Genomic DNA, 13,850 nt, shown 5'->3' with positions numbered 1-13,850 from the left:
GAGAATCATACCAGGCCGAACACAAAATCCCAACATAGAAAATCACACATAGACAAACCCACCCAACTCACGCCCTGACCAACTAAATAAATACAAGACAAAAGAAAACAGGTCAGGAACGTGACACAAGCAGTCAGTAAACAATACACCGAAAAATAGAAACACATTGTTCAAAACATACAATTCTCAGGGAGAAGTACATTTTTAATCAAAAAAAATATTCATATTTTTCCGTCATTGTCTTTTGATGAACGAAAACATGTTCTATCATAGTAGCTCAAAATTGATCAGAAATTACTACTCTGCTTTGCTCTTTGCAATTTAGTTTTTTGTTCTCCCTCCTCCTTGTACCCCTATTTTTACAGTACTGTACCCTGCATCTCACAAGCGTGTCCTTTGTCTCTGTGATACTGTAATTCTTCTTCTTTGTTGATATGAACCTGCAACCAGTCAAAATCTATTGAGCAGTCAGTACTGTTAATAAATGGAAAGCACAATGTTCAGGGCCATACAATTTGTCCATTGTACAGTATACAGCCTACAATGCACTTTACTACAGTATACAATAATAAAAGGGACAAAAATCAAAGGAGTAAACATGTGATCAATGTGCTTCTTCTTGTCTTTGGGCTGGGTCAGGCCAGAGCACTTCGTCGACATCACAAGCAAGAGAAGCCTCTTGTGTGCCGTATCCAGCCCTGACATGATTCCTCACCTATATCACCACAGGCTAAATCCATGGCTTGCAGCAGATTTACTCTGGTGTAGGGTTGTCTATCATACACTTTCCATCTCCAAGAGGAGAAAAACTCCTCAATCGGATTCAGGAAAAGCGAGTATGGAGGGAGGTACAAGTTCATAAACTGCCCATTGATGTTAAACCATTCTCTTACCTGAGCAGCTCGGTGGAAACTGACATTGTCCCACACTATCACATAGGTGGGAATGGGATTCTCATTTAGCTCTTGACCCTGCTGCTCTTGAACCTGCTGCTCAAATAAAATATCTCTTAGATTGGCAATAAATCTTAGAAGGTGCTGGGTCTTATATGGCCCGAGTGTAACATGGTGATGTAGAACACCATGGTTGCTGATAGCAGCACAGATTGTGACATTGCCACCTCGTTGACCAGGGACTTCAACAATGGCCCGCTGTCCAATTATGTTTCAGCCTCTCCTTCTCCTCTTTGTTAGATTGAAGCCTGCTTCATCGACAAAGATGAACTCATGGGGTCTGTCCAAGGATTCCAAGTCAAATATTGTCTGTGTAGAAATACAATATACTGTATGTAGGATTTTGTAAGTCGTACAGAGACAGTACTATACTGTAGAGTACAATTAGGCTTCTGATTCACATACATTGTATGTACTGAAGAGTAATGTCATTCACATAGTATGTGTTAGTACTGTAGACAATCTGGATTACAGTAAATGTTTCTGAATGTACACTTACTTGCACATACTGAGCTCGCAGTTCTTTCACCCTTGGTGAGTTGCGGTCAAAAGGTACTCTGTATACTTGTTTCATTCGCATCCTGTTACGATGGAGGACACGGTCAATTGTGGAAATGCTCACACTGTCGATTCCCTGGAAGTGTGTGTTGTCTTGTATCACCTCGTTCCTGGATTTCTCTGAGTCGTATTGCATTATCTTGAAGGACCATGCGACCTATAACGGCCTCTTTGTCACGACTTCCGCCGAAGTCGGCCCTTCTCCTTGTTCGGGTGGTGTTCGGCGGTCGACGTCACCGGCTTTCTAGTCACCATCGATCCATTTTTCAGTTTCGTTTTGTTTTGTCTGTATTATACACACCTGGTTTCAATTCCCCCATCATGTTCCCTATTTAACCCTCTGGCTTTCATTTCTGTTTTGTCCGTGATTGTTTGTGCGTTAGGTGTTGTAGTTGATACGTGTATGTATCTGTTTATTTTCCAGTTGTGGAATTGTGCATTTATTTTGAGTAAAACACTGTGGTTTCGCTCAACACCTGTGTCCTGCGTTTGACTCCAAAATTCTCCGCACACAACCCTGACACTCTTGCTCCCGAGTGAATATAGCTGTCCTTCCACCTGCATGTGGCAGCCTTGCAATTCTACAAAAAGTAGTTGTGCAGTTACAAAACATATTCATGCAGTACAATACATACAGTGATTAACTTTACAAATGTCTATTGAAACAGCTGCATATAGTGTAGTACAGTAAATTTGCAATTACAAAAATACAGTAGTATACTGTACCTGTTCTCTTCTCTGAATGTCCTTACTATGGTGGACACAGAAAATCGGCTCAAACTGGGTTGCACTCTAAGTCCTGCTTCCCTCATTGTCAGTCCATGGACAAGAACATGGTCTATAACTGTTGCTCGAATTTCATCAGATATTTCCACTCTTTGTCTTCCTCTTCCTCTTCGTCCTCCTCTTCCTCTTTCTTGCCCTCCTCCTCCTCTTCCTCCTCATCGCCCACCTCGCATATGCACTCGTCCTCGTCCTCTCACATTGTTTCTTCTATCCATTCTCAGACTTTCTCCTTCCCACCTTCAACAACCTGTTTGCTCTCTGAACTGGCTGATATTGGTTGTGTCGCATCATTTGAAACAGGTTAAATCAATTTTGAGTGGTTGTGTTCAATCAATGACATGTGTTCTCTATTTGTATTTGATTGTTGCCACTTGTGTTTACCAGTATGGATGACATGTGCATTAGAGTGAAGAGTGAAGAATGTGTTTTGAGAATGAGAATGTGTTTAGAGTTTTGCTGAAAAGTCTAAGTGAGATCTGCAAATTGTGTTTTACCATGTGAAATGGTTTAAGGTATTGACAACAGACTGCATAATTAGCCAAATGAGTCCAGGCAACTGAGAACTTTGTTCAGCCAATGGGTTTTAGTGTTTTAGCAATTGAGAAAAACTGTAAGATCAAGTGATGGAATGCAAGACTGGAAGGGAAGTAGCTGATCACGCCCTTTCTCTCCTTCCCTCTCTAATCACAAACAGTGAGATTGATCAAATTAATTTAATTATATGGTTCATCTACATTGCCATGACAGGATATGCTGGAGCACTGTGTGTGTGTGTGTGTGTGTGTGTGTGAGAGAAGTGGTGAGTTAGAAAGCGATGAGAATCATGCAGCAACCGCCTCTCGTTTTACCCACTATCCACCTAATGCTATTTGTTTCGTCTATCTTTCTCTTTCCTCACAAAAGAAGGTTACACACTCTCAATCTAAGCTACTATCTTAGTGTACACACACACAAACTGAGGAATATCTTTTTTATCCTTGTTGTTTTCAAGTCTGTCTGTGTGGACACTTTCAGGATACAGTAACAAAGTGTTGAGTATTGCCAGGCTCCATGCAGACCTCAGCGACAACACTGCAGATGTATCTGATCAGCTATTCTGTATCTCTCTCACACAGAAACTGGGCTGACAGGCACTGGAACCAACTGTCATTGATAGTGCGCCGTCTCGGACACATACACACACACACACACCTCCTTGCCCTGTCACTGCATGATCATTAGAGAAATAATGCTACGTTTCCTCAGACTGTTAATTGTGCCCCTGAAAGAGAAGATACCATTATCTCCATGAATGTTAACAGTAGAGAGAGACTTCAATAGGCTACATTATGTTTTTGACCTGAGGTGGTTTTTGAATAGATGTCACCATTGTCTGCTCAGCATGTAAATTGTATGTCTTTTTATTATTATTTTTAAAAATTAATTTAACTAGGCAAGTCAGTTAAAAACAAATTCTTATTTACAATGACAGCCTACCCCGGCCAAACCCAGATGACACTGGGCCAGTTATGCACCGCCCTTTGTGATACAGCCTGGGATTGAACCAGGGACTGTAGTGACGCCTCTTGCACTGAGATGCAGTGCCTTTGACCGCTGCGCCACTCGGGAGTCTTTTTGAACATGTCTGCAATTAGTCCAACCTTTAATGTGTAACTTGAGAATTGATTCTGGAATGATAGTTATCTAGGATATGAATATGAAATACAATTTACACAACAGCTCTGGAATATGGCATTGCTTACATAGGTGATTTCTCAATGAGTCGCATCTTACTTTTCTAAATGATGTCACTGATTGAACAGTTTGGATTTATATTATCACATTTTCTATGACGACTAACGGTGATGGAATGTGTCCCAGAGCTCTCTCTCCCTTTTGCCCTCAGAACAGCCTGAGGGCAGAACAGAAGGTGGACCATTCTTGATACACATGGGAAACTGTTGAGCGTGAAAAACCCAGCAGAGTTGCAGTTCTTGACACACTCAAACCGGTGCGCCTTGTACCTACTACCATACCCCGTTCAAAGGCACTTAAATATTTTGTCTTGCCCATTCACCCTCTGAATGGAACACATACACAATCCATGTCTCAGTTGTCTCAAGAGCATTCTCCTCCCCTTCATCTACATTTGTTGAAGTGGATTTAAGAAGTTACATCAATAAGGGATCATAGCTTTCCCTGTCTCTCTCTCTCTCTCTCTCTCTCTCTCTCTCTCTCTCTCTCTCTCTCTCTCTCTCTCTCTCTCTCTCTCTCTCTCTATACATTCAGTTCAGGAGTCTTCAGTTCAGGAGTGTGTTTCTTGCTAATGCACTCAAACAATAAAATAACCGAAGGGGCAGACTTCAAAGGCTTTAGCTTGTATTGTTTAAATATGGACAAGTAATTAAGGATGTGTCCTTCTCCTGCTGGATGTGTGCTTCTCTCTCTCTCTCTCTCTCTCTCTCACACCTCCTACTCTCCTCTATTCCCTGATCCCAGAGATGAGAGAATCTTTCTAAACTTATACTGTAAATTAGAAAAAGACTCATAACCAAGGGGATAGTCTGTTGCTAGGCAGTAACTATGCAGCAGTCTCACTCCACTCTCCCTGTCTCCCTCGCCTCACACTCCCTGCCAAGCATTTAATGTGTCTATCTGTCTCTCTATTTACTCATTATATTTCCCTATTCCCTTTCTCCTTCTTTATCTCTCTCCATTCACTGTCAAGCATTTTGTTTCCTTCTCTATCTCACCCACCTTCTCCCTCTTTCTACTCATTCTCTCATCCCTCCCTCCCTCTTTTTATTTATTTATTTATTTATTTAACCTTTATTTAACTAGACGTATCAGTTAAAGAACAAATTATTTTTTACAATGACGGCCTACCAAAAGGCAAAAGGCCTCCTGCGGGGACGGGGGCCTGGGATAAAAAAAGGAAAAAAAGAAATACCATATAAATATAGGACAAAACACACATCACAACAAGAGAGACACAACACTACATAAAGAGAGACCTAAGACAACAACATAACAAGGCAGCAACACATGACAACACAGTATGGTAGCAACACAACATGACAACAACATGGTAGCAACACAACATGGTAGCAGCACAAAAACATGGTACAAACATTATTGGGCAAAGTCAACAGCACAAATGTCAAGAAGGTAGAGACAACAATACATCACACAAAGCAGCCACAACTGTCAGTAAGAGTGTCCATGTTTGAGTCTTTGAATGAAGAGATTGAGATAAAACGGTCCAGTTTGAGTGTGTGTTTGCAGCTCGTTCCAGTCGCTACCTGCAGCGAACTGAAAAGAGGAACGACCCAGGGATGTGTGTGCTTTGGGGACCTTTAACAGAATGTGACTGGCAGAACGGGTTTTGTATGTGGAGAATGAGGGCTGCAGTAGGTATCTCAGATAGGGGGGAGTGAGGCCTAAGAGGGTTTTATAAATAAGCATCAACCAGTGGGTCTTGCGACGGGTATACAGAGATGACCAGTTTACAGAGGAGTATAGAGTGCAGTGATGTGTCCTATAAGGAGCATTGGTGGCAAATCTGATGGCCGAATGGTAAAGAACACGTAGCCGCTCGAGAGCACCTTTACCTGCCGATCTATAAATTATGTCTCCGTAATCTAGCATGGGTAGGATGGTCATCTGAATCAGGGTTAGTTTGGTAGCTGGGGTGAAAGAGGAGCGATTACGATAGAGGAAGCCAAGTCTAGATTTAACTTTAGCCTGCAGCTTTGATATGTGCTGAGAGAAGGACAGCCGTATAGCCATAATCCCAAGTATTTGTATGATGTAACAACTTCAAGCTCTAAACCCTCAAGAGGTAGTAATAACACCTGTGGGAAGAGGGGCATTCTTCTTACCAAACCACATGACCTTTGTTTTGGAGGTGCTCAGACCAAGGTTAAGGATAGATAAAGCTATATGGACACTACGAAAGCTTTGTTGTAGAGCATTTAACACTAAATCCGGGGAGGAGCCAGCTGAGTATAAGACTGTATCTCTAGTTAGATATGTACTGTACATGCAGCTGTGGCCGTTGGTGTTAAATGACACGGTAGACACCGCAGTAGGATGCCTGCAGGGGGGCTCCTGCCCCCCCCCCCCCCCCCCCACTCACTTGGGTTAGTGTTCGGGGCCTGATGCCCTCCCTTGCTGTCACACACAGACCCAGAGCACCAATAGGCCTTTTGTACTCCCGCCTGCCTGTCAAACTAAAGGATTAATAAGGCATTGCCTACTGTCTAACATAGAGCCTACAATTCAGCTATCCCTAATGAACATTACAATAGTGAGTGAGGGCACTAAAGGAACCATATGGGACGGAATGTTCTGTCGAGTAGCTAGCTGAACTTCTGTAGTGACATGACCGTGGTCACGTACGGTCGACATCAGGATTACTAGCTAACATATTTTGTCCCTTGACCTCAGTCGTGGTTAGGATTTTTATCGTGGTTAACATTAAAACACTCTGTTCCTCTAACTAAGATGTGGTCAGGCTTCTTGCACAGTCAGCTCTCTCTTTGGTGCTTATTAATGGTTGAGGTTCCTTTCAACTGTGCGGTCACCAGCTGCTTTGAACTGCGTTCATCTGTCACGCTTAGTCAGGCACCCTGGCCGCGTGGTCTGGTTGATCCCCCATTCTGCACGGTCATGAGTTCTCCATATCCCATGGTCTTATACATAGTCCCAGCTCTGACACACATCACACTTTCAACACGCAAGTTTGACACGGCCAAAGACAGAGCAGACTTCCTTGGCTTTGACACACTACCTCATGGTTTATGTGGTATTGCTCAACATTGGGGAACTTGTTTGCCTCCCATCTTGGTCTTGTCCCCTAGTGACATCGATACCGAAAGTATGCATGTGTGTGTCATGTGATCACTGCCTCGTGACAGTGCATAATCGTGGAGCTGGAGCTTTTTACCCTGAACAGGACAGATCGCTATGCCAGAGGTTATAAGAGGTCATAAACTCTAATAGCCTAAAGACATAGCCTAAAGAGTGGGGAACTTCAGTTTCAATTGAGAAGGAAATACAGAGTGCAAACTCAGTCCTCCTGTTCCCAAATGAAGAACATTGTTTTATTCGTTCTAGGGCTGTCCCCGACTAAAACAAATCTTGGTAACCCGAAAGTCGTCTGTTCTTTCACCCAATCGAGTGGTCAAAATTGTTAAAAGTCTATTTTTCCATATACAGTTGAAGTCGGAAGTTTACATACACCTTAGCCAAATACATTTAAACTCAGTTCTTCACAATTCCTGACATTTAATCCTAGTAAAAATCCCCTGTTTTAAGTCAAATCAAATCAAATCAAAATGTATTTGTCACATACACATGGTTAGCAGATGTTAATGCGAGTGTAGCGAAATGCTTGTGCTTCTAGTTCCGACAATGCAGTAATAACCAACAAGTAATCTAACCTAACAATTCCACCACTACTACCTTATACACACAAGTGTAAAGGGATAAATAATATGTACATAAAGATATATGAATGAGTGATGGTACAGAACGGCATAGGCAAGATGCAGTAGATGGTATAGAGTACAGTATATACATATGAGATGAGTAATGTAGGGTATATAAACATAAGGTGGCATAGTTTAAAGTGGCTAGTGATACATGTATTACATAAAGATGGCAAGATGCAGTAGATGATATAGAGTACAGTATATACATATGAGATGAGTAGTGTAGAGTATGTAAACATTATATTAAGTGGCATTGTTTAAAGTGGCTAGTGATACATTTTTACATAATTTCCATCAATTCCCATTATTAAAGTGGCTGGAGTTGAGTCAGTATGTTGGCAGCGGCCACTAAATGTTAGTGGTGGCTGTTAGGATCACCACTATATATTTAAGAATGTGAAATGTCAGAATAATAGTAGAGAGAATGATTTATTTCAGCTTTTATTTCTTTCATCACATCCCCAGTGGGTCAGAAGTTTACATACACTCAATTAGTATTTGGTAGCATTGCCTTTAAATTGTTTAACTTGGGTCAAATGTTTCAGGCAGCCCTCCACAAGCTTCCCACAATAAGTTGGGTGAATTTTGGCCCATTTCACCTGACAGATCTGGTGTAACTGAGTCAGGTTAGTAGGCCTCCTTGCTCGCACACGCTTTTTCAGTTCTGCCCACACATTTACTATAGGATTGAGGTCAGGGCTTTGTGATGGCCACTCCAATACCTTGACTTTGTTGTCCTTAAGCCATTTTGCCACAACTTTGGAAGTATGCTTGGGGTCAATGTCAATTTGGCAGACCCATTTGTGACCAAGCTTTAACTTCCTGACTGATGTCTTGAGATGTTGCTTCAATATATACACATCATTTTCCTCCCTCATGACACCATCTGTTTTGTGAAGTGCTCCAGTCCCTCCTGCAGCAAAGCACCCCCACAACATGATGCTGCCACCCCCGTGCTTCACGGTTGGGATGGTGTTCTTCGGCTTGCATGCCTCCCCCCTTTTCCTCCAAACATAACGATGGTCATTATAGCCAAACAGTTCTATTTTTGTTTCATCAGACCAGAGGACATTTCTCCAAAAAGTACGATCTTTGTCCCCATGTGCAGTTGCAAACCGTAGTCTGGCTTTTTTATGGCGGTTTTGGAGCAGTGGCTTCTTCCTTGCTGAGCGGCCTTTCAGGTTATGTCGATATAGAACTGTTTTACTGTGGATATAGATACTTTTGTACCTGTTTCCTCCAACATCTTCACAAGGTCCTTTGCTGTTGTTCTGGGATTGATTTGCACTTTTCACACCAAAGTACGTTCATCTCTAGGAGACAGAACGCGTCTCCTTCCTGAGCGGTATGACGGCTGCGTGGTCCCATGGTGTTTATACTTGCGTACTATTGTTTGTACAGATGAACGTGGCACCTTCAGGCATTTGGAAATTGCTCCCAAGGATGAACCAGACTAGTGGAGGTCTACATTTTCTTTTCTGATTTATTTTAATTTTCCCATGATGTCAAGCAAAGAGGCACTGAGTTTGAAGGTAGGCCTTGAAATACATCCACAGGTACACCTCCAATTGACTCAAATTATGTCAATTAGCCTATCAGAAGCTTCTAAAGCCATGACATAATTTTCTGGAATTTTCCAAGCTGTTTAAAAGCACAGTCAACTTAGTGTATGTAAACTTCTGACCCACTGGAATTGTGATACAGTGAATTATTAGTGAATTAATCTGTCTGTAAACAATTGTTGGAAAAATTACTTGTGTCATGCACAAAGTAGATGTCCTAACCATTGCCAAAACTATAGTTTGTTATCAAGAAATTTGTGGAGTGGTTGAAAAACAAGTTTTAATGACTCCAACCTAAGTGTATTGTAACTTCCGACTTCAACTGTATAGACACACCCTATGTGTTTTAATAAAATAAACTATATGCTTTGAGCTTGTCTGATGCTTTAAAACTTCTTAGGGATAGGTGTCCTGCTAGCGGGACAACTGTCGACAACATCCTGTGAAATTGCAGGGCACGCAATTCAAATAAATAATCGTAATATGAAACATTCATGAACATACAAGTATCTTGTATCATCTAAAAGCTTAAATTCTTGTTAATCTAACTGCATTGTCCGATTTATAATAGGCTTTACAGCGAAAGCATACCATGCGATTGTCAGAGGATGGCCCCACATCAACATATTTTTCAACCAGCACAGGCTTCACAAAATCACAAATAGCGATAAAATAAATAAAATATTCCTCTGTTTGCAATCCCAAGGATCCCAGCTACAACATGAATGGTCGTTTTGTTAGATAAAATCCTTCTTTATATCCCAAAAAGTCTGTTTAGTTGGCGCCATCGATTTCAGTAATCCACTCGTTCAACATGCAGACAAAGGAGTCCAAAAAGCTACCGCTAAACTTCGTCCAAACAAGTCAAACAAAAACGTTCATATTTATATAAAAAAATCTGAGTTTACATTGGCGCGTTACATTCACTAGTTCCAAAAACATCAAGTGATTTTGCATAGCCACATCGTTTCAACAGAAATACTCATCATAAATGTAGATGATAATACAAGTTATACACATGGAATTATAGATATACCTTTCCTTAATGCAACCGCTGTGTCAGATTTCAAAAAAACTTTACGGAAAAAGCAAATCATGCAATAATCTGAGACGGCGCTCAGAACAATAACCAAATTTGCCGCCATGTTGGAGTCAACGAAACCAGAAAATACATGATAAATGTTTCCTTACCTTTGATGAACTTCATCAGAATGCAGTCCTAGGAATCCCAGGTCCACAATAAATGCTTGATTTGTTCGATAATGTCCGTTATTTATGTCCAATTAGCTACTTTGGTTAGCGCGTTTGGTAAACAATTCCAAAGTCACAAAGCGCGTCCACTATAACGTGACGAAATATCCAAAAGTTCCATAACAGTCAGTAGAAACATGTCAAACGATGTACTGAATCAATCTTTAGAATGTTGTTAACATACATCTTGAATAACGTTCCAACCGGAGAATTACATTGACTTCAGTTGAGCGATGGAACGGAGCTGCCTATCACGTGAACGCGCGTGGTCAAAGCATGGTCAGCTCGTGGCAGTGGTGACTAATTCCTGTCTCCTTCGGCCCCCCTTCACATTAGAGTCATCAGACAAAGTTCTATTGACTGTTGACATCTAGTGGAAGCCGTAGGAAGTGAAAACTCATCCATATCTCGCTGTAATTTCAATGAGAGCTTGGTTGAAAATCTGCCACCTCAGAAAAAATCCAAACAGGAAGTGGAACTTCTCAGGTTTTTGCCTGCCATATGAGTTCTGTTATACTCACATACATAATTCAAACAGTTTTAGAAACTTCAGAGTGTTTTCTATCCAACACTACTAATAATATGCAAATATATATCTGAATATATATCTTCATATCTGAAAATCATTGTCATGTGGTTAATAAAAATTATATCCAAATCTAAATGAAAATGATACAAACCTAAAAAGGTAATTCTATTGCCATTGCCAACAATGTAAAAATAGCCTACATAAAGCCAACAAATAAAAACATTGCAGCTTGCAGGTAGAAAATATCCTGATATAAATGAATATCATATAAATCACATTGGCTACATATGGCCTGTCTGCAAGGAACTTGAAACATTGCATCAGTTGTACAGCGTTTCCGCCGACACATTGGTGCGTCTGGCTTCCGGCTTAAGTGAGCAGTGTGTCAAGAAGCAGTGAGGTCTGGCAGGGTCGCGTTTCGGAGGATTCATGGCTCTCGACATTTGCCTCTCCTGAGTCCGTACGGGAGTTGCAGCTATGGGACAAGACTGTAACTACGAATTGGATATGGAAAAAGGGCTACAAAAATTATTACAAAAAATAAACGAATCACTTGGATCTGGCCTGAAACTTGCACTAACTAACTTGCAATATTGTATAAAATATTCTGTTCCCTCAGAGTTTCCTGCCCCAGCGAGCTCAGGACAGACAACAGCTGTAGGCCATTTGCACAAGGGATAAGAAGCAGTGCTCAACTTGGGCAGGAGCTCACCAGAGCTGAGTACCGGCACCTCAAATTTTCTCCTCCTTGAGCTCCTGTTCCTCTCATAGAATATTAGCTCAAAAGTATTGTAGAGCTCCTGCACCTAAATATAAACAGTACCAGAACCTATTCCAGTCCAAGTCAAACACAGATAAGAAGTAATCAGGTAGGCCTATTTTATGACGTTTCCACTGGATCAGAGCATGACATTTTTCCCTTCCACGCTGAGTGGTTATCGAAAGGGAGAAAGCTAGATAGATTTTTCAAATACATTGAGGAACTATTGTAATTCTCAATGGATGTAAAAACAGACTTTGTTTTCTTGCTGTTTGAGGTGAAGAAAACATTAATCTGAGAAGATCCACAGGTCATAGTTGGTGATGCATAAAGCCAATCAGAAATACTATCAAATCCCCCTACTTCTATGCGTGCGTGTCCTTACTCAACATTGACAGGATCGCTCCAAACAAAACACAATGACTAAATTCACAAAACTCGTAAATGGAATGAAAATAAACAAAATTGTTTCTCACAAGTGTAGAATAGGTTGTGCACTCTGCAAACAATGTGTCGATTCTGACAATGAAAACGGGAAGACTGGAATAATATTGAATGCATTATCATAAATTACTGTAACCAAAGTAACAAACATTGTAGATTAGAAATGCTAAGAAATAACAGTAAATCTACTACTGGTGATCTACTACTGGGCGCATTGTCAATCCGACGTCTGCCTTGGCCAGGTGATACGACCTCAGCAGAAGTCAGGGCATTCATACTTATTGCGCTTCGCAGAACAGTGCAGAGCTGTTGTCAAGGAAATGAGTTTGTATTTTCTACCGTCAACCAATCATGTCAATGTTGCGCTGTACAGAGAGCTCCACGTTGTTACAAAATTTGGGAGGCGCATGGTAATACGGTACAGAGCTCGATTTGGCCTCTGCATGGCTGTGCAGGCTCAAGCATGAATTGGGTTTTAGTCTAGGCCACCGCAATGGATTAGTTCACTGAGATGGGCACAAATATATTTATATTTATTTATATATATTTGTTACTGCTCGACTAACACAATCTCGGTCAACCAACAGCCTAACGACCAAACAATCGACCAGTTCCGAGCCATTGCATTCACGTTTACCAGAAATCAAAAAGCAATGCAAAGTAATGGATGTGCTGTTTGGTACTTTCCAAAGCTGTGTCTTTGGGTATGTATTGGCTAATCTCAGAATTTGGAACCAAATCTTGTGTGTGCTTGTCTGTCTCTGTTGGCTAACCAGAGCTATACTCCGGGTGTCACATCGATAGACAGACACCCCATGTGTCACACACCTGTCACCATCACGCCCCACCCTTACACACCCTCTCCTTGACTCTTATATCCCTCAGACAGCTGGGAGCACAGAGGAGGCTCCATTCCAGACCAGAGTACCAGGAACCCAGTAACCCCAACAGCCTGCCTCTCAGTACTGTTTACTCACAGCTGCATTGGGCTGAAAGTGTGGGGTGATAGTGGAGTGGATAAGTCAAACAGATTTGGGGTGACATTATCATCATTGACTAAAGTGGGTTTATTCTGTATGTATTGTACACATACTTTACAACGTAGACTTGAATCAGTAAAGGATTGATTTGTTAGACATACTCTACATATATCTACTTCAGTTCCCCCTAAGGTTTTTTCCCAGCAGCGGTTAGCAGGGGATGAATGGGGTCTAGCTATTTTTTGCACTGTACTTTATTTATCAATGTTTGATTGATTTGTCCAAAGTAGGTGCATTCTGTTCACACATGTATTTACCTACAATTGTATTCATCCACAAATAATACAAAAATATGTGCATGGATGTATTGCTAATGCAGATCAGCTGTAGTGGCACAGCATACTTTGCATTCTTGGAAGCCTACTACTGATGGGGCAGAGGACTACACTACACAGCCAGAGGAAGAGCACACAGGCATGGGGGGTTGAAGTAGGGGTATACATCATTATAGACAACACACAGGGCAATCTAGGCATTGGAAGGGGAAACTCAA

General features: G+C 41.4%; 1 protein-coding gene across 1 annotated transcript in view; it reads left to right on the top strand.

Annotated features, from left to right (window-relative positions):
- LOC120055948 (solute carrier family 22 member 23-like) overlaps nucleotides 1-13,850 on the top strand; it is a 79,752-nt gene that overhangs the window by 15,203 nt on the left and 50,699 nt on the right. The window lies entirely within an intron of this gene.

The sequence above is a fragment of the Salvelinus namaycush genome, chromosome 11 (assembly GCF_016432855.1).
Source record: "Salvelinus namaycush isolate Seneca chromosome 11, SaNama_1.0, whole genome shotgun sequence".
In the NCBI taxonomy this organism is placed as follows: Eukaryota; Metazoa; Chordata; class Actinopteri; order Salmoniformes; family Salmonidae; genus Salvelinus; species Salvelinus namaycush.
Note: the sequence above shows the minus strand (reverse complement) of the source record. Positions and strands in the feature narration are given on the sequence as shown.